At 32.4% G+C, this 21,875-nt stretch overlaps 1 protein-coding gene and 1 long non-coding RNA gene across 6 annotated transcripts in view; one reads left to right on the top strand and one right to left on the bottom strand.

Annotated features, from left to right (window-relative positions):
• LOC105214560 (aminopeptidase N) overlaps positions 1-21,875 on the bottom strand; it is a 134,840-nt gene that overhangs the window by 24,515 nt on the left and 88,450 nt on the right. The window lies entirely within an intron of this gene.
• The window catches only part of LOC128919830 (uncharacterized), a 33,325-nt gene that overhangs the window by 193 nt on the left and 11,257 nt on the right, over positions 1-21,875 (top strand). Inside the window, exon 2 of the long non-coding RNA XR_008469964.1 lies at positions 20,606-20,631. This is a non-coding gene — a long non-coding RNA (uncharacterized LOC128919830). The remainder of the gene's footprint in view (positions 1-20,605; positions 20,632-21,875) is intronic.

The raw sequence follows: 21,875 nt of genomic DNA, 5'->3' as shown, positions 1-21,875 counted from the left end.
GTTGCTTTGGTTTATAGTGAGCTTCAAAACTGTCTTTTGCGTATTGAGAGAGCAATGAAATGTTTTGAGGCCTATGAAGCAATGACTTGCTAGAATTTGTTATTTTTCATAGTGTTGTAGTTGGAGATCAGGTGTATATATGTTTTGGGTGCATTGTAAATATTTGATTTTATTGTAATAGCTATGCAATTTTTTGTACAAATCTATTAAAGCATTTGTGAAACTGTTAATTATTGAAATATGTGTAATAAATTAAAATAAATTAAAATTGATATTAAATCAATATTTTCAAAAAGAATGTAGTGAATGTGTTTTCTTATATTTGTGTATGGTATATCAACAATTATAATCTCTATATATTTCGGCTTTGGCTGTAATTCACCTTCTCGAGCATATACAATTTTAACAAATCGGTTCGTCATTATATGATTTACTGTTTTAAGCAGTTACATCGAGTAAAAAATACATGTGCAACACGTGAGCTTGGACATAAAAAGTGCTTGTACATACAAATATAGATACGCAGACGTGTTTGTACAAATTTCGAATTGCCCTATGAAGTGCATGACACCGTTTGGCCCACTTATGAGTATGTATATAAACACGTATTATGTACATATGTATGTGTTTATGCACGTGTATATTTGTATACTTCTACTTCCACTAATATTAAATGCTTGCAAGTAGCTCGGCTGAGATATGATAACAAAAAATTTCACACCGTTTACGATTCTCTAGCGGCACGCGGGAGCTAAAACTTTTACTCGATAACAGCTGTGTACGTAAACGATTTAATTGCAAAATTAACTGTGTCTGCATTACTTTCTTATCATTTTGTATTTCTGGGGAAGGCAAATATATGCGCTTATCTTAAAATTTCGTAAGACTATGCAACAGCTTTTATTGTACCTCAATTTTAGGAGTACATTTTTAAGTACATCATATTGCATTTTCGAGCATGTATTTTTGTTGTGTACATTGTAAATTGGTACTTGTAAAATTGTGTGTGTACTCTTTAGGTGTAACCGCAAAGATAACCTACATTTTTTTTGTACTACAACGGCGCACCTACATTTTTCAGTTAGGTTCTGTTTGATTGCTTTCTAGAAAGGTTTTTATTTTCTCTGCTTGAATTTTGATGGATGTTTTTTCTAGAAAAATTACACACGATTTTTCAATTAATTTAGTTAGGAACGAATATGTAGTATTTTTGAATACTTTTGTCTTTGTTGTTTGTATTTCTTTGCGGCCGATTTTATTTTCTGTCAAAGAGTTTCTTTTTTCACACATTTGAATAGAGTTTTCGATATTCTCACTGTAATTAAGGTTTTAAGCTGCTGTAAGTTGCACAAAGCCTTGTATATTACAATTGTTCTTAATTATATGTAGCATTCAGTACAGTAAATTGCCAAGTCATGCGTAATTATGCATCAGTTGACAATAAAATATCAAAATGGTTTATTTTTAAATTCAGAACTGTGTAACGACTTTTTTATCAATTGATGCCATCAGTAATGCGACATTGATTCAATTAAACAAAAAGTGTTCTTTATGCTGAGGAACCCGTTCAAATCATCGAAAGTGTGATCAATTACTTTAACTGTTGTTGGTGTTGTTGAAAAAGTGAAAGCATATTTGAATAATGCATTTGAATGCACATGAGTACATTTGCATATATTTAATATAAATAATTGAAAGTCTTTCATACGCTGCCAAGTAATATCAGTTATATGTAATTGTTTTCCCACTTTGGTTGAAAAACATTATTTTTCGTTTTAGAAAATAATGATAAATATTGATAAACAAATGAAAGCTTCGTGAAATGCACGCTTGATGCGCGTAAAGCAATAAATTGAAAGTGTATAATTTATAATTGGATTCATACATACATACATATGCACGTTCATATGTGAGTGATTTCGTAAAATATTTAAGTTCGTTGGCAGTAATTCAAAGTTATTTTTGGTATAAAATAATAATAATAAATTTTACATAGTCGAAAAGGTGTTCATAAATTTTAAATATAAAAAAACATTTCTTCAGTGGAAACCGTCATCCGAGTGTAATACTGTACTTATTATTATTATTACTAAAACTGTGGATGTCAAGTAAAATCATAGTTTCTCGGTTAGAGCTGGTAAACAATTAATTAGTTTTCTCTTTCATATTTTTTCAAATAAAATTTCATAGTTTTAAATTCTTCTCAAATATTACATAATTTCTCGATTAAAAATAATTTATAATAATATATTTATTTACGGGTAAATTTAAAATCAAATTCCGCTTACTGATACTAAACCAGTCATAAATACGAACATTAGCATCAAATATATTTGATTTATATGAGGATGCGTGCATTCTTTTCGCATCAGCACGCTAAAAATTGCCTTGACTTTGATGTTGTCAGCGGATTCTATGTACTATATTCAAGTGTATTATAATATATAAGTGACTTATGGGAAGTGAAAAAAAAATCCATCCTAAATATTAACACAAGATTAATAGAAATGAGCGCACGCTAACGATAATTTTTATAGTTTTCAATTTATGAAAGTCGCATTTTTTGATAACCTTCAATGCCAACAAAGTTATCGTCTTTGAAGCGCATCTCTCGAATATGAAAAGTAACAACAACACACATTTTTAAAACAATTTTCGATTAGCAGTGCCGTCATTTAAACTTGTTCAGATGAATTTTTGTTGCAGCTTTGAATGCTTGATAAGAATGCATGTGTCTACAAAAGCTGCTTGTCGGGGACTGGAATTGCACTTTTTTGAGAGTGAATTTATATGTGTGAGTATTCATACGGTACTTAAATGTAACAGGTCGCGTCATAATTTGTGTACATCAACACTCTGACATTTTGTTAAAAAAAGGAGGGAAATTTTCGCTGTCAAATGACATGTTTGCTGTCCCTCGTAATTTTTTTACATTCCAAACCTACCACATTATAATTATTTTTATTTTTTTTACTCTCTTTTCTCGTAACCTGCCGTACCTGCCCATTATGTACATATATTTCACTTTTTCAACTTCAGCACTTTTGTGACCCATTTTTTCCTTACCACTACATTATTTCGTAAAATTGTTAGTTTCTTGTTCTTTCCATAAATCGGACACTCAGCTTTTGCAATTAGCAATAAATTTTCTTAATTAATGTATGAATATTTGACTTCATTGCGAAATTTTATTTCTTTAAGGGAAGTGCAATAAACTCCTTAATCCGCTTTTATGCTGAATGAAATGTGATTAATATGAAATAATAATTGCCGAATTGGGAATTGAGTTGACAGACAAGTCTTTGCATATTCATTATGTCAATGCACCGCGATAGGGAAGTAATTTTAAGAAATTTTTTTTTTGCTTATAAATGTTTAAAAATGTAAATATAGTATTTTGGCTGAAACTACAAAAATATTAAATTACACTGTGATAGTCAAAAAAAAAAGACAAGACCAAATTCGACGGTTTCCCCCTATTTCGGGTCCTACGAATCGAACTGCATCATTACTTTTTTGAGTTACAATCATGGTTTCATACAAAATTTTTTTTTGAAGTTTTTCATCAAAGTGGCCCATTGTAAGAGAAAGGCACTTTTTTCTTCGGTCTCTAACTTTTTTAATGTTGACTTTTTTTGTAAACTTTCTTTGGCAAAGCTACTCAGAATAAGTCCGTCTTTAAGTTCTTAGATGACTGTAAACCCCAAAATCAATGTTTTTTGTGTCCTTATAGCCAATATGTAAAAAAACTGAAATTTAATCCATTTTTTTAAGTTCTTGCCCTCAGGTTTCGTCAATATTTTAATTTACCCTTTGATACTTATACATTAAGTGACACCCCATCACATTATAAACCATTGCTTAGGAATGCACCGGTCTGAACATTGGAAAAAATATGTATATGACATGGTAGACGCTTTTGAAGAAATAGGTGTGAATATGTCCTTATTTATTTCTTTCACCATCACAAGGACCATTTTGAGCAGCAAGTTCCGACTGAATCCGATGAGCATGGAGAAAGATTTCATCAAGTCGCCGCCCCCTTGAGCATTGGTACAGCGGAAAAAAGCTTGACTCGTTGCTTGCTGATTTGTGTTGGACATTGATAGATGTCTTATTAAATTTAATTTAAATATTGTGTACAAATTTATGATACTTATTGATAACAGTTATAAGATACGAAAAGAATAAAATAGCATACAAACATAGTTAGTGTAGCTTTTTTAAAAAATAAAAATTTTGTTAAGTTTTTTTTTCTAATGGTTAGTTTTCTCAGAACGTTGTCTTTGCTTAAGTTTCTTACTATTACAAGATGTCACTTAATGTATAAGTATCAAAGGGTAAATTAAAATATTGACGAAACCTGAGGGCAAAAACATTAAAAAAATGGATTAAATTTCAGTTTTTTCGACATATTGGCTATAAGGACACAAAAAACATTGATTTTGGGATTTACAGTCCTCTAAGAACTTAAAGACAGACTTATTCTGAGAAGCTTTGCCAAAGAAAGTTTACCAAAAAAGTCAACATTAAAAAAGTTAGAGACCGAAGAAAAAAGTGCCTTTTTCTTACAATGGGCCACTTTGATGAAAAACTTCAAAAAAAAATTTTGTATGAAACCATGATTGTAACTCAAAAAAGTAATGATGCAGTTCGATTCGTAGGACCCGAAATAGGGGAAACCGTCGAATTTGGTCTTGTCTTTTTTTTTTTGGAAAAAAAACTATCACAGTGTTATTAAGAGGCCCTATATTCCAGTGAAAGATATAGAAAATTATGATGATGATGATACAGTTATGAGCTTGTAGTATGATCTAACTGGCAATATCGGAAAACAACTTCGCTAGAACAAGTCGGAGCAATTACTTTCTTTAACAGTTTTCTATGAACACAATTTTAACACGATTTTTTAAATAGGTTATCTACCCACAGTAAAACACAGATTTACCTATAGTCACTAGAATAAGTATGACACACATTTGAAACTAATAGCTATTATAACTTCCCTTCATTACACGCACGAAAAACACTAGTCAATGTAATTACGGTATGAAAAAAGCAGGTGAAAAGAGAACAAAAAAAAAATCAATGAAAAATAAAAAATATTGCATTTATTTTATTTTCAAAGGTGCAACAACTACAAATGTTATGTATATATGCTTGTAAGCATATGTATGTATGCACCAACAAAACAACAAATAATCATAATCAGATAATTAAACCGTAAAATGCACTTCACGCGTGGAACAACTACTTTCGGAATGTCAACATAAACGAAGGAGAAGAAGAAGAGAAAAACATGTTTTCTGTGTAGCGGTAATCATGTTTGTGGCATTTTTCAATTGCATTAAATGACGGCAAATAAAAGCAAAAGTGTAACTAAAAAATTGAATGCACTCACACTACACATTTCAAAAATTAATATACATACATAAATACATACACGCATATACATAAATACTTGTGCACAGACATAAACACAAAGCACTTATGAAAAATGTTAAAAAAAAATAAATAAAATTAAATGAAAAGTGTGCGCTGATAATAAAAACCATAATTATGCTGGCTTGCAGTTAATTGAACATTTCGAACGAGTGTACGTACACACAGACAAACATACATATTCACACGCGCACATGGCTGCACACTCGTTGTGTTGCCGGCATGTTGCATGCCTGAAATGTTGCAGAGGCATGTTGCTGGAGTTAGGCAATAATAAAATTTATAATTTTTTGCTTTTTATGGGTGGAAAAAAATCGTGATTAAGCGGTGCCAATGTGAAATGCGCGAACTTTTTGCTAAATTAAATTGTTTGCAATAGTTAACAAGCGATTGGGTATTTTATGAGTGTCATAGAGAGTATTTGATTTATGAGCAGACTGTAAATAAATTGGCTTTAAGGTAGTTATGTGTTGTTTGTGCAATCAACAATTAAATTTTTGGTAAAAACTGATTTTAGGGGGAAACAATGATAATAAGTAATTAGTGGGTGCCTTTAACTACTACTATTTAGTGTTAAATATAAATTCAAGTAATTAAATTATTTAGCTTAACATAACTGCTAAATTTATTTTAAAAATATTAATGGAAACATACCGTTATTTTTAACTTTTTTTCGAAAATGTTGTATTAAATATTTTATTTACCTGAAAAAGAAAAAAATATTATTTAGTTAATTGTTAATTATAAAGGATATAATTTTTATTTAATTTTTAATAACTAGAAGTAAGATGTATGTACATAGTAGAGTAGAGAATTTTTGGAACAATTATTCTAAGATCCACTTTTTTCGAATTTTAGAATAGAGCTTGTTTGGTGTCAAAATCGAATTATAAGGCTTTCATTCTCTATTACTGTTATTACTATCTACCCAAAAACTGGTTTGAAGCCTCAACGCTTTGGCCTTCTAAAGATTACTTTTCTTTTACGAAGCTTATTTTTGGTTGCAGTGAGTGAAAAATTTATTTCCTTGAACTTTTGAAAAAAAAATTCAATATATTGGTCTACAACGTTACAAATGTCGATGAGCCTCAGCCGCACTTTTCTTGGAATTAAAAAAGAAAAGCAAAATTTCCCGCAAATGTCGAGAATTCGGCTCAAAAAGCGACATTTTTAGTTGAGAATAAGTTTGGGATGCAAACAGATCTCTACAAATATTTTGTTGGGTAAATGTTGACACAAATGGCCAAGATCGATATAAAACGATTTAATAGATTTAATCGACCAGTGCTTGACCCTAGAGACATCTATTGGAAAACGGCGGAACATGAAATTATGTTTAATTTTCACAGTATAATTAAGTTGGAATCCATTTGTAAAGGGAAGACATTTTAAATATTACATTTTTTAATTTTCATTTAATTTTATTTTTTATATTGACCCAACTCTCATAACAAGTAAAACTCTTCTTCAAGCAACTTATCAAAGCTCATACATAGATAAGGGTTTTAAACTCATGAAGACTATATGCCAATTATTAATAATTAAATGAAAATATGATCCTCCTCATATTTCATTCCCTAAAATAATAACAGTCAAATTTTATTAGGTTTATGCTTCAAATTTGTATATTTATGCTTGAATAACATGCAAACAACCCCGTATTTTATGAAAGTAATTTCCCAACAATTATAAACAAAGCGTTTATGTATTCCCCATCTTCGGCTGCAATTGTTTATAAATATTTCCACATTGAATTGTTGACAAAACTCGTCATTGTTTATTTATTTCAAACGTACACGCTGCAATGGAGGATTTTCTGTTTATGTCTACAAAAAAATACTTAACTACATAAAGCTTAAAGCTGCATACTTTTTTGTTTTTGATATGTCAAAATCGGGACATGCTATGCCGACAATTAACAATTTGTTGTTGTTAATTTTAAGCAATATTTTTCTGACAATATTGTTTTATGTAAACATTAATTAAAGTCTGTATTTTTTTAATATTGTTGTGGTAAATCGACTGCATAAATAAACTAACCGAAACATTAGAAACAAACTTTGAAAAAGTTGACACAAATATGTTGACTTTTTAATTTTTTAATTTGGAATTTTTCATGAATATACTTATATGAAAAGTCTAAGATATATGTATCCTTGAGGTATGTTGTTATAGCGGTAGAAAATATTCACCAAATAATTTTGAGGAAATACTGTTGAGTTGACAGTTCTTGGATAAAAATTCGGGTCCATTTCAGTTTCTTAAACTGACTGTTGAACCTGACGGTCTGTGTTTTTTTTTCTACGACCAATAAATAGATAAAGCTTTAGGTTTGTTATCATTTATTAACATATATTTGAATATTATAAATATAAATTTTAAGTTTACAGCCCACTGAACACCCCCGCCTAAAAAAACGGGCTCGCATTTTGCCCACGATTCCGACTGATTGGCTTATCGGAAACAAAAAAAATAGCGTCGTTACGATCTGTAAGCCATGAAATCCGCTGTTACCAAAGGAATATACAAAAAATTGGACTTTTGCGGTTTCTTTTGTTGTTTTTGCTATAAAAAATCGAAATTCTAGAAATTTTTGATTGATAATAATTGATTAAGCCATTTTTAGAAACGATGGAGGAAAGTTCGAAAAACTCAGTTTTGAGAAAAATGGGTTCAAAGTTTCTAGCTGCCAACACTGCGCTTCGAACAACTGATTCTTCTAACTGCTGTATCCTTAAAACGACTTCGAATTTTTCAAAATCGGTTTACTGCCGTATTCGAGACATGGTAAGAAAGCAAATTATTAAAGAAAGAACGAATCGATATTTTTAGTCCATCGCATGAGATGACAACCTTAAGGCTCAATATCTATTATGCCCCGTTATATTTGCTATAAGCCCTTTTTAACCTACAACGACTATAAATTAGTAACTACAAGGGAGGGCATTAAAATCAATCAGTCTAGGTAGAGCTTCTTAGTTATAGTCATAACCACAGATCCAACCCTTAAAACTTCAGATTTCAGTTCACAAGGTTAGAATGCGCTTAGTCAGACATTTGGTGAGTCCTAAGTGTTCATTCGGCATACTTTTGAACTAAATACCTACAACTTTGCTTCCGCCGCTTTCCAATAGATGTCTCTAGGGTCAAGCACTGATCGATTAAATCGTTTTATATCGATCTTGGATTTGTGTGTCCATTTACAAAAAAAAAAAACGGCGGAAGCAAAGTTGTAGAGCTAATACATGTGGACTTAGAACCTATTACTTTAGAACTAAAGTAAAGAATTACGTTTACCGGATCATGAGATTCTTAAAAAAAAAATAAAAATCTCACTTCATATAAGATATTGGTAAATATTTTCTTAGTTCTAATGAGATGCTTAACAACTTTTAGAAAGAGAAAAATAAGCAAAAAATTGCCTAGAATCCATCACTAGTTTCCAATGAATGTTTTTTAATGGATTTAATTAATTTTAGTCAATCAATACGCGATGTAAATCAAAAAGCAGCGACACACACCTGAAGGCAACAGCAACTGCAATGTTGATTTACTAATTAGTTATGTTAATGTTAGTCTGTCTATGTACTTACACTGCATGCCTTGTAAACATAACAGACGCATATGAGTGTAAACACGAGCGTCAGCGAACGTGCCGACACATATCCGGCGACACAACGAGCGCACTACTTGGAAATGCAGCAACAGCGCAAGGCAGCGGTAAATGGTAACTACAATATTTACCTTCCCGGTAAAAGCGGGAGCGCAAAAACAAAAATATAAGTGATATAATGAAATTAAACAAAAACCAAAGTTAGGTCAAACGGGAGACGGGAGAATCAACAATAGCGAGTACAACAAATATTTGTAAAATCTACTTAGTAACTGTGTGTGCCATATGTGAGCGAAGGCAGTGCGCTGTGGGAGCAACAAATGTGTGCTATGCAAATAAGCAGCGCTGCCACGCAGAGCAATGGAGCTTTTGTGCTGCGCTTCCGTTGTGTTTCCCATTGATTATTCATACTATGTAAATGCAGATTTCGCAAATGTTGCGCTCCAGAGGAAGATGAGTGTGTTGAAAGGTTTTCGCAATAATAGTTAATTTCTAGTTTTGTGATTGCTTAACAGTTACTTATGTATACATATTATTTTTGTAACTGCTTGTATGAGCTGACTGACGTTCATGCGATGACTCGCAAGAAGGATGTGGGCGTAGTTGTCTACATTAACCGCTACAATGCTGCAGGCAAGCAGAAAATTTTTGTAACTCAAATGGCAAATGCATACATATTAACATTGCATCTGCCATCTGCACATTTAGACTTTCGGTACCTCAACTCTCTAGAGAGTGCCACTGCATAAAGCAATGCATTTAAGGTGAAGTCGCACGCTTTTGCGCATTTTGGAGTGCCGTCGTGCCGTCAGCTGGCTTAACGCTGTGTTGCACTTCTATTTTATTACTTTTAATGTTGTTGTTGTTGTCGTTGTTTTTTGCTGCATCGCCGCATTGCAACTGAAAATTACCATGCAACAAAGAAAAGTTGCTGCTGCTGCTGCCACTGGCAATAGCTTTTATGAGCACTTTTTCGTGTAAAAGTAAATAAAAATGTGAAGTTTATTACCACACGCTGCTGGTACGATCGCGCGCCGTTTGCTTTGGACGGCTTGTTCATTGAGCAAATACATCTTGTTTTTGTTTTTTGCTTTACGCATGTATTTTTTTAGTGTCTTACATTGCTGCGTAGTGGTAGCTTGTAGCTCTTCAACTGCTTCATAGTTGTTGTCGTTGTTACTGTGTTGGTTTAATACAGCATTTGCAGCGATGCATTTGCTTCCGCAGCACTAAAAAGTTGTATTTTTTATTTTTGTAATTTTTTTATTTCATTGTTGTTGTTGTTATTATTTCGAAAGTTCATTCCTTTAACATTTATGGTGTCGATTTGATGCGTGAAGTTGCTGTTTTAGCATTAGAATTTCAGCGCATTGTTGGTCGCTATTTTGCATGCCGTTTGGCAATTTAAAAGTAATTACCATAATCATAAAATTGTGCTGTTTGGTTGGTTTTAATTAAAATGCGTACAAAATAGTTTATTACTTAAATGTACAGCTGTTGTGCGTTAGAGGACATAAAGGGTGGTACTCATGGTGGTCATATTAATTATAGGTTGTTTTCTCAATGGCAGCTCGTTCACGCTTGAAAATAAGTCAGCATGAAGTTGAAAAATGAAGAAAACTTTAGCGAGCATTTATTTCAATGCTATGAATACTTTTGAAAAGTTTATAAAAATTCGTTATTTTGTGTTTAGAAAGTATAGACTTAAACTTGAAGGAACTTTGATTTTAGCTATATAGTCAAAAGTTGATATTTGGTGCTCGTTTTTTGTTCGCAGTTATGTTATCAATCGTTTGGTCATGTCGAAGACCAAAAGATTTAATATAAGAGGTAGAGAACATTAACTATTCTTAGCTATTTGGTTACATTTAGCCAAAAACATGGAAAAGCTTTGGAGAAGGGTTTCAAAAAAGTGATTTTAGTAAATTGCTTTGTAGCAATCTATATATGTGGACACAGGGTGTGTGCCGATCCAGAAAAATTAATAGTCTGAGAGTGATGACAATGTCTCATATAATATTTGCTTTAATTTAAGAGAGATATTAAAGAATTTTAGAAAAAGAACATGGAACGACAAGCGAAACAAGCAACGACCACAGAAATAAAATAATTAAAAATAATTTATAATATTTCTTTGGACTTATGCTGTGGCGTATGGAGTTGGGTTTACGAAGACGCTATTTGATTGAAAAGGGAGACAATACTCCAGAATGAATGCGACAATAACAACAAGTTTTGGCTTCAATTCCACTTTGCTTGTCCTCTTCCCGTTCTTGTTGCCAGAGTTAGTGTCCACGGTCGACTGCTCAGTAAAGCGAAGAAGTTCTTCTTCCTTTTCTGCGTTTATGCTAACTGCGCTTTCATGGTCCGCGTCATCGAGGACTGCGGCACCAGTGCACTGCAAGATTGTAACCACTACAACCTGGTGGTAGCAGCCTCTTCTCCCACCGACGTCTCCATTGTGAGTTTGAGGTTCGGCGGGCTCTACCCCTAGCGTTTTAAACTTACTACCAGCCACCTCATTAGCAATGGCCAGTGCAGTCCACCAGCAACCTTCCTAAGGGGCTGCATGTGAAGCCGACCACCATAAGGGAATGAATGAGAAAGTCCACCAGGCTTAGCTAGGTGACGCATGCTATACTTGGCCCGCCCTTGGTCAGCTTGAGACCAGAGTACAAACAACGCCGTCCATTACCCAGTCGACACCCGAGCGGAGGGTACAGCTAAGCATTTTACTAATTGACTTAAATACTGTTTTCTATAATAGTATGATGGCAACTCTGAATGGAAGTTAATTTATTTAAATGTTTTTTTAGTAGTTTGGTAACCTGAATGAAAGTCACAATATCTATAAAAATTGTCTATTTGATACACTAATATCAATATTTTTTACGTTTGACTTTAAAATTCATAAGAGGTGGCAACTATTACGCTTTTTCGTTTAAACTAACAGTAAATCATATCTACTGGGAGTATGATCATACCGCGACTGTGTACTATGGATCGATACTATACATTTACTTGAAACATTAGATTTTATTCGAAATTATATATTGTCTTCTAAAAAGTTTTTTTTTCTAATCAAGTTAGAATTCAATTAAATATAATTTTGGAGACAACAAGTTCAATGTACTTTAAACTATAAAAAATAACTGTAAAAATTAAATTGTAAATTGTAGATGTCAACAAATTCATGTCATTTTTATGACACATTGCGGTGTAAAATTTTAAATAGGATCTTACTATCTACTGTAACCAAAAAAAGAGAAATATACCCCAACCCAAAGCGGATTGCAAATCATTAAAGTATGTAAATTAGTCACCACACACCCAAATTGGGCAACCTGTTAATATTCCAATTACATTGTTTAACATTTACCTGCCGCCCATTATTTCATACCCTTACTCATATCTCTATGTAGATATCTATGTTTATACATACGTACATACAATTGGCAAATAAATGTTTACAACTGTAGATATGTATGTAATCTGCAAAAGTTCACTAACCGCACAATTTGACTAAACACTGACGTACAACTGTGTAGTTGTTGTTTTTTAACAGTTTTTTTTTGCGTTTTTTTCGGGTCTCACTTGATACGTCTAGCGTTTGCGCTTCAATTAGTTAACAACAACGCCAATAGAATTAACACTGTTCTGTGTGTGGGGGCCTGTGGGCAAACGAGTAAATGAGTAGCTGTATAAACACAGTGTGAGTTGGATATCAATTAGGCCAACGCCTGCAAAAACACACAAAGTTAACAAAAAACAAAAACACCAAAAAAAAAAACAAAAAACAGACATCGCTAAACCTCAACTCACCTACTTTTTAACAGGAGATTTACGAAAACTGAAACCGGTCAGTTGTAGAGTGCTAATGGCAGGAAGTCAAAAAACCGCGAGTAAAATGTGTTGGGGGCGTTTGAAATGAAAAATGGCAAGAAGAACACGTAAATGTTTTTTTTTATTGTCTAACATTGAGTTTTGCAGTGTTATTTATATTCGTATAGGGCAGTGTACTCTAAAATTTGGTGAAAAATATAAATTACCATAATGAAATTGGCAGAGTTGAAATACAATACCATTACTTTTATTTCTAACTAGGATAATACAATTAAATATATTTGAGGTTAGGGTGGTACTTAAGTATTGGAATATTTTTTTCATCAAGTTAATCTTGAAGAGTGGTGTATCGAACAAACAACTGGTATAAATCAAATAGACTGGTATAGTCGTAAATGCGATAATACTCTTTTCATTTATCCAAATACTCAACAAACATATGGAAAGGGTATATCGAAGAATTATCAACTTAACACCATCATGGGCGTTCGCCATGGACAGGAATAGGTGGTAATCACTTGGCGCTATATCCGGTCTATATGGTGGATGCGATAAAACCTCCCATCCGAGCCCCTGTAGCTTCTGACGAGTCATCAACGAAGTGTGTGGTCGGGCGTTGTCCTGGTGGAACACTACACCCTTCCTGTTGGCCAATTCTGGACGATTCTGGTCGATCGCCTGCTTCAAGCGGTCCAGTTGTTCGCAGTAGATGGTAGAACGAAGCGTCTGGTCATATGGGTGCAGCTCATAGTGGATGATTCGCTTCCAATCCCACCAAACGCACAGCAAAACCTTCCTGGTCGTCAATCCCGGCTAGGCCACTTTTGGGACGATTCACTGGCATCCGACCACGAACATCAAGATTTTTTGTGTATTCAGCCTTCTGCAGATGGTTTAAAATGGTTTGGCGACTAACTCCCATCTCCTGGGCGATGTCACGAGATGCCATATGCCGGTCTAACTCGATATTCGTCGTCACAGGTCTTCTGCCGAACCATCCCCCAAAACACCATTCATATCACGGAACGTTTGTCTAGCTCCATGAACTCCATGTTTACACGTCTATAACTGTTGAACGCAATATCCAAACTAATCATGCATAGCGTCGTTTTGTAGGTTATGTCAAGACCTTTCAAAGATGTATAGTATTGCCAGATACAAGCTCTGTAGCCCTTTATACACATAGCCGCGCAATTCAAAAGACAAAACAGCGGAAGGGAGATATTTGTCAAGCTAATAACTATATAATATACATATACATTTTTCTTTTCGGAAGTGCAACCAGTAAAATTTATAACACTGGACTCAATGAGAATCAAAATTCTTGGGTGGTAGCATGGGGTAAATTCAAAAACTCTTTATATAATTTTAAGAATCATCCTAATGATATCAGATTTTTTACTGTACTTCCGTAATAAGCGAGTTGAATATTCTCTTTTATGATATTATTATTTTTATGTTATTAACCTTGACATTTTTTGATGATGATTACATTTATAATTTAGAATTAATTTTAACTCTTATTTCTGCCAATATATCATCTTCATTTTAGTAAATTAGAAAATAATCTTAACTGTTCGAGTAAAATTTAATTGGTTACTCATTGAGTTATGAATCTCATAACGCATTATTCTCAATTGAATTATAAAGAAACTTTCTAATTACCAAAAATACATATATAATCAGACTGTAATATGATATTCACCTTCTGTTTAGAAACCTTTTTGATCTTCATTATTATTATTATGAATAGACTCGGACGCACTCGTATTTATTCAAAAAAAAAATTATAGCAAATTATATGATTAACACAAGGTAAATAAAGCTCGTGGGCGGTTTATAAACATAAGATATAAGTACATATGTATGTATGTACACGTGTAACGTAAAAATATAGAAGAATGCTTTTGTAAACAAGTGTGTCTATGACGTCAGCAAAATTTTATGAATTCAACTATGAAACAAATAAAATGTGCGTAATTATGTACGAGTATGTGCGAATGAATGATTGCAGCAGTGAAATGCGTAAATAGCTTGCAACAAGGTGGGCAGATAATGAAATCACTGATTTAAATAAGTAATTCTTCGGCTATGGTAGGTAATGTTAAAAACTTTCATTAAACATTTGCTATGGTTGGTCGGAGAAGAGAAATTTAATTTTAATTTTTACTAAGAAACGTAATTTATATGCAGTTATAATGAAATATGTTTCGAAATTATGTTGTGCTAAGATCTGTTACTTGTAAAAGTTCTCGAAGAGGTCGAATAATCAGTGCTAGTAAAAGTGTCGTTGGTTAGTACCCGATTATTCTGGTACTAAAAATTAATTTCCTGTGAAAATTTATAATGATTTTTTACGTGGTTTTCTCTCTAGCCTAATACTTTTATTATGGTTTAAATGAATTGTATTGGAATAATCTAATACAGATGGATTGGAAAGAGCTTTTACCAATGACGTATCTATGTAATTTCTTTTATTGCATTAAACTTTTTTAGTTGATTCCACGTATGAGAGAGTTTCGAATATAGTGAACAGGGAGATATCGAATAATATATCACCTGTTAAATTTAGCTGTCTTAAATTTGTTACAAAAACCGGGTTAAAATTGTCGAGGTAGCTTAGACAATTTTTATACTCTCGCAGCAAAGTTGCTAAAAGAGTATTATAGTTTTGTTCACATAACGGTTGTATGTAACACCCAAAACTGATCAGGGTGAAGAGTGGAGTTCAAATCCGGATGTCTGTCTGTCCGTCCGTCCGTCCATCTGTGCAAGCTGTAACTTGAGTAAAAATTAAGAAATCTTGATGAAACATGGCACACTTGCTTCTTGGTACCATAGGAAGGTTGCTTTCGAAAATGAGCAAAATCGGACCACTGCCACGCCCACAAAATGGCGAAAACCGAAAACACATAAAGTGCCATAACTAAGCCATAAATAAAGCTATGGAAAAAATTTGGTACAAAGGATCGCACTATGAAGGGCCATATTTGGATGTAATTTTTTTGGGAAAGTAGTCGTGGCCCCGCCCGTACTAAGTTTTTTGCACACATCTCGTAAACTACTAAAGCTGAATCAATGAAACTTGCAGGAGTCGTTTTTTCAGGCATTTCCTTATACAGTCCAAAAATGGAGGAAATCGAATTATAACCACGCCCACCTTCCATACAAAAGTTATGTTGAAAACTACTAAAAATGCTTTAATTCAATAAGGGAAAACACCAGGAACATTAAATTTCACTATAAATAAGGTACAGAAGGGCTTCGCCCACTTATGGGTCAAAAACCCTATCTCCGAAACTACTCGACCGTTATCACTGAAATTTGGTGTTTGTGATATTTTCCTTGGATCCCAATGATATGTTGTGAAAATAGGCCAAATCGGATCACAACCACGCTTACTTCCTATGTACCAGAACTTTGAAGTCGATCTGAATCGTTTACCTTACAATACATAATGTAAGCACTAGTGAATATATCGGAACAGAACTATCCAAAAATACTGCATTTATAGTGTGGCAGCCTCTTTCTAAAAATCGCCGAAATCGGACCATAGGTTTTCAAGGCCCCATATATCGAACATGAGGACCTCAGTGTTTTTAATCATTTTTTTGCCGAAAATATAGGTAAGTCTCTCAGATATTTTGAAGAAATTTGTAGGGAATCGGCGAAATCAGGTCATAACTTCACCACCATATACCTAATATTGATGTTTCCAACTTTCAATGTACTTTTACCATATATATGACGAATCTATGGGACAAATTGTTTGTCATATTAATAAAGTAAAATAAATAAATTGCGAGAGTATAAAATGTTCGGTCACAACCGAACTTTGCCCTTCCTTACTTGTTGTAATTGGAAACTTGTTTTGCACTTGACTGAAATGGGTTGAAAATAGCTGAAACATTCTGCACTTAAGTAGTTCAAAATTTATAACGGTTATGTCATTAAAAATAATTTGGAACAAATTGCTATGCTTGACATATTTTTTTGTATTGATTAACAGTTATTTAACATATTTTTTAAACTTTTTTCCACATTTTTGTTTGCTAATTTTGTCTACAATTTCATTTTATAAATACACATTATATTCTTTGTTTACCTAGCTTGACATATATTTTACAAAAATATATTTGTTTTTGATATTTTTTTATAAAAATTAAAGCCTTTTTAATTTAGTTAGGCAACAACTCAACTACAATTTGTGCATAAGTCGCTATTTATAAATGTTTCAAGACAAATTGTTGTTACCTCATTCTTCATTTATTTATCTGAAAAAAATCGCTGTTTTCACTTTTTTGTTATTTTCATTGATAAAATATTACACAATGGCGGTGTGCATGGCTGCAGACAGACGGTAGACAAATGCCGCTGAATACAAAGATATGTGTGTTATACATGGTATATAGTATGATACATGTTTATAAGCATACATATGTATGTACCATATATTGCCACCGTACGTGGGCAGCTGCATGTTGCATAGCTCACAATTCATTCATGAACTTAAGCTGCTGAGCTTTTCGCTTTCATAATTTGTCATTTTTATTTTATTAAAGGGATATTTGAAAAAAATGGCAGCTAAGCATTGAAAAAAAAATAGATATTATAAATAAGTGGCAAGTCTAGGGCGTATTTGTCCATTTGACAGCTACGTTATTTAAGCGTTTTCCGGTAGTTATTTATTAACCCATTTATTTGCATGATTTAGTAGAAAAGATAAGTTTATTTATTGTTATTTTTTTATATATGTACATATGTGTATATGTGTATCTAATTTATTTTTAGCCACTTTACCATACAGTGGCAGCAAAAGCTATGTAAGCTTGTGTCCAATTTTATGTTTATGTTGCATATACTATAAAAGCGTATAAAATGCATGTCATACATACAATTAGTTAGCACACATTTATATATAGTACATACTACATACATATGTAAAAAGCATACTTTTTTTAGTTGCTACTCATTTTTTCTTTCTTTTTCAAGCGTTTACTACTTGTTTTACTTTTATTAGCTAGCCATAATTTATTCGTGGCTACGTGAATTGTGCACAATAAGACTTTTCAAACCCAATATCTGTACATATGTACATAAATATATACATATATATATATGTACATACATATAAATAATTGGGTATATATTTTTCAACATTTTTGGCGCTCACTTTTCATTTGTGGGTGAAAGTACTACATGACTAAACAAATTAATTTTGTGCGTGTAAATATTTAAATATAAATATTTATTTTACAGTTTAAACATGCTTTAAGAGCTTAAAGCTAAATATAGTTTAATAATAAATATATATCTATTTTTATGCCGTTGAATTTTTTTTGGTAAGTGTAATGACCGCAATTAAGACAGTTTATAATTAATTATACGCCCATTAAAGGCTTAGCGGCGTCATCGGCGTATTAATTAGTATGCTTTAAAGGTAAATATTTTTTTCCAAGCATGACAGCATTCATTGGATAGTATAACATTTTAATAGTTTTGAATGAAAGTATTACTGTGAGTATGCTGAAATAAAAAAAGAGTATGAAAAATTAATAAATTAGAACCCACGAGACAAAATTTTAGTACACACTGGCATATCTCTGGGCTATATTTTCATCTAGAAAAAAAATTTGAATACCGTTTGTTGCCTGCCTTGACACAAAGTGCTTTATTTATGCAACAAAAATTTATATTTTGCCTTTCTACAGTAAATTAAATTTTTTTTTTCAATTTAAGTTTATAAAATTTCAAAGCTTTTCATCAATTATAATTTTTTTTTTATTTTTTTTTAACAAATTACGAGATTTTTTCATTATAATACACCGTTGCTTGTAAGACCTGCGGTTGTCTGCATAATGGATTTTTGTGGTCAATAAATCATTAACGAGCTAATTTGTGTCTGTAAGTCATGATAAATTTCTGTTTAGAATGCATTTCAATTTTATGCCATGCTATATGAGCTTCATTACACCATGAAATTGTATGTGTGTTTATATAGTTTTAGATTGAATGTTAGAAAATCACTGCATCTGATAGTTTCATTCATGTTTATCAATAAATTAAAGTAAAACAAGAAAAAACGTTGACTTCGGCTGTACCGAAGCTAATATACCCTTCACAGGTGCATTTCTTTTAGTAACTATGTGTTTAAGCATATCTAAAGATGTAAGAAAAAGTAAGTAAAAAAAAGAAAACATTTTACTAATTCTTTTTAGCCGGGTTGTTTGCTAGAAACTTCAAATTTCGTGAAGATAAGTAGTAAAATGCGGAAGTTTTCCATACAAGCCCTTGATTCCGATCGTTCAGTTTGTATGGCAGCTATATGATATAGTGGTCCGATATCGGCAATTCCGACAAATGAGCAGCTTCTTGAAGAGAAAATAACATCTGCAAAATTTCAAAATGATATCTTAAAAACTGAAGGACTAGTTCGTATATGTATATACAGACAGACAGACAGACAGACGGACATGGCTAAATCGACTCAGTTCAACATACTGTTCATTTATATATATACTTTATAGGGCCTCCGACGCTTCCTTCTGGGTGTTACAAACTTCGTGACAAACTTAATATACCCTGTCGAGGGCATGACAAGTAAGGAAAGGCTAAGTTCGGGTGCAACCGAACATTTTATAATCTCGCAATTTATTGATATAGTTTTATTAAAATAACACACAAATTTACTCATAAATTCGGCATAAAGTTGAATAGAAAAACGAAAATCGTCATATACATATAGTATGTGAGGGCTGAAGTAATTCCTGAACCGACTTGACGCATTTTCACCACCAAGGTACACTATACCCATGTATCCACTATATGCTCACTTAACTATAACTCACTTACCTATAACTAGGTATATGGGAGCTAGGGGATGTTATGATCCGATTTTAATAATTTTTGGAGACACATTATTAGACGAAAAAATTTGCTCAGAATTACATTAAATTGTCTGAGAGAATTACCCATGCTTTCGGTTAAAATTTATCCTTAGGCGCTGAGTTCATCATGTTCGATATCTGGGGCCTTGAAAAGTTATAGTCCGATTTCGACAATTTTTTCACACGTGAAGCCAGAGAATATATGCAGTATTTGTGTAAAGTTTTATTCCACTATATTCATTGGTTCCTTATGTATATATTATAATGTGAAGGAATCAGAAGGAATTCAAAATTGAGTTATATGAGAAGTAGTCGTGGTTGTGAACCGATTTCGCTCATTTTTCATCTGTGTCATTAGGATGTCAATTATGTACTGAATTTCATTCGAATTGGTCGAGGAGTTCCTGAGATATGGTTTTTGACCCATAAGTGGGCGACGCCACGACCATTTTTAATTTGTTAAACAAATCTGATTTCAACTCGTCTCGTCATCTTGGTCATTTTATAATATATATAACCCTATATATATATATCTGACTCGTATAGTTTTATGACTTACAAACAACCGTTATGTGAATAAAACTGTAATACTCTCTTAGCAACTTTTGTTGGGAGAGTATAAAAAAATTTATTTTTTCCAACGAAATTAAAATAGTTTTAATTTTTCTAAGGTAGGTTAGAGATAGTAATTTCGTTTTCAACTTACATTTCTAAAAATGTTTATCTCTTTTTACTCTTAAAAAGGTTCACACAATATTTTTTTTTACCGACGCCTAGAAAACTTCCAACATTATCTAATATTTTTGTTTTTATTTTACAGGTTTCACACCGATTGACTGAATCGAGGTATGTGTTTAGTATTATATATCAAATATAACTATCAGAAAAAAGTTTCAAATCAACAGCGAATTTATATAGGCGAAAACCCCGCTATTTCATTTATTTTTAGACTAAAATATTCTCAACCACTCTTTGGTCCAATATTATAGCATTGTATGTATGTGAATGAATTGATTCATTGGTGTTGTTTCGTTTAAGAAAGTTTTTTTTCAACTACTACCGGTTTCAAACACACTGCCTTAAATATTTGAAAAGAAACACCTTTTTTCTGAACAGTTAAAAGTGAGTTTAAGTGCATTACAATACAATGTAAGCGATTGAGTACACATTACCTCCCACTCGCTACAATAACAACAATAATTATACAAAATTCAATTCTACTGCTTAATTTAATTTCGAAATTGTTTGAAATTTCCCGTAGTGATCACACCTTGCCATCATTAATAGTGCTCATAGTGCTATGCGGAAATAAAATTTCGCGCTGTTTGAATGAAAAATAAATAAACCGTGAAATGCGTGAAAATTTATACGAATTCAGTGGAAAGCGCTTTTCAGACACGAATAATTCTGCACGGCTATTAAATTTTCAACGAGAGGCAAATAGTGTTTTGCACTGCCCACACACACACGCATCAGCCGAGCCAAGATAATAAACAAATTGGTAGCAAAATATTTTCGCGATTATTAACACATTTGTAATGCTTGGAAAATAATCGTTTAGAATAGTTGCAGCTTTTTCAATATCGGAAATATTGAGTACATATGTATATAGTTAAATAGTATATAATAGAGTATATGTACATACGATTATTCAACTTTGCAGCCGGCATAATCAGGGTTAATGCCCTTAATTAGCTAATATTTCACTCGCACGCGTGTTGTATGTATTTAGATATGTATATATACATTGCATTCTTAAATAACCGATTCGCAATTTATGCAATGTGTGGGCTTAAGTTCATAAATTGCATTTCATAGCCACATACACACACATACTCATATTTACATTTTAAATTACCTATTATATACTATTCATTTGTTTCTCTCTGGCTTGTTTCTATGATATTATCCATGAAATTATTAATACGTGAAATTATCCGCAATGCATATTATGTTTAGAACAATTAATTTTAACTTTCGGAAGCAAATTACTTTCTGACTGTAGCTCACATATACATACCTACATACATATACAATTACGAAAGTTTACAATTACAAAATTAAATAAGAAACTTTTTCTGTATTGGAAA

Source organism: Zeugodacus cucurbitae, chromosome 2, assembly GCF_028554725.1.
Source record: "Zeugodacus cucurbitae isolate PBARC_wt_2022May chromosome 2, idZeuCucr1.2, whole genome shotgun sequence".
NCBI classification, from domain to species: domain Eukaryota; kingdom Metazoa; phylum Arthropoda; class Insecta; order Diptera; family Tephritidae; genus Zeugodacus; species Zeugodacus cucurbitae.
The sequence above is the reverse complement of the archived record's forward strand: the minus strand, read 5'-3'. Positions and strand labels throughout refer to the sequence as shown.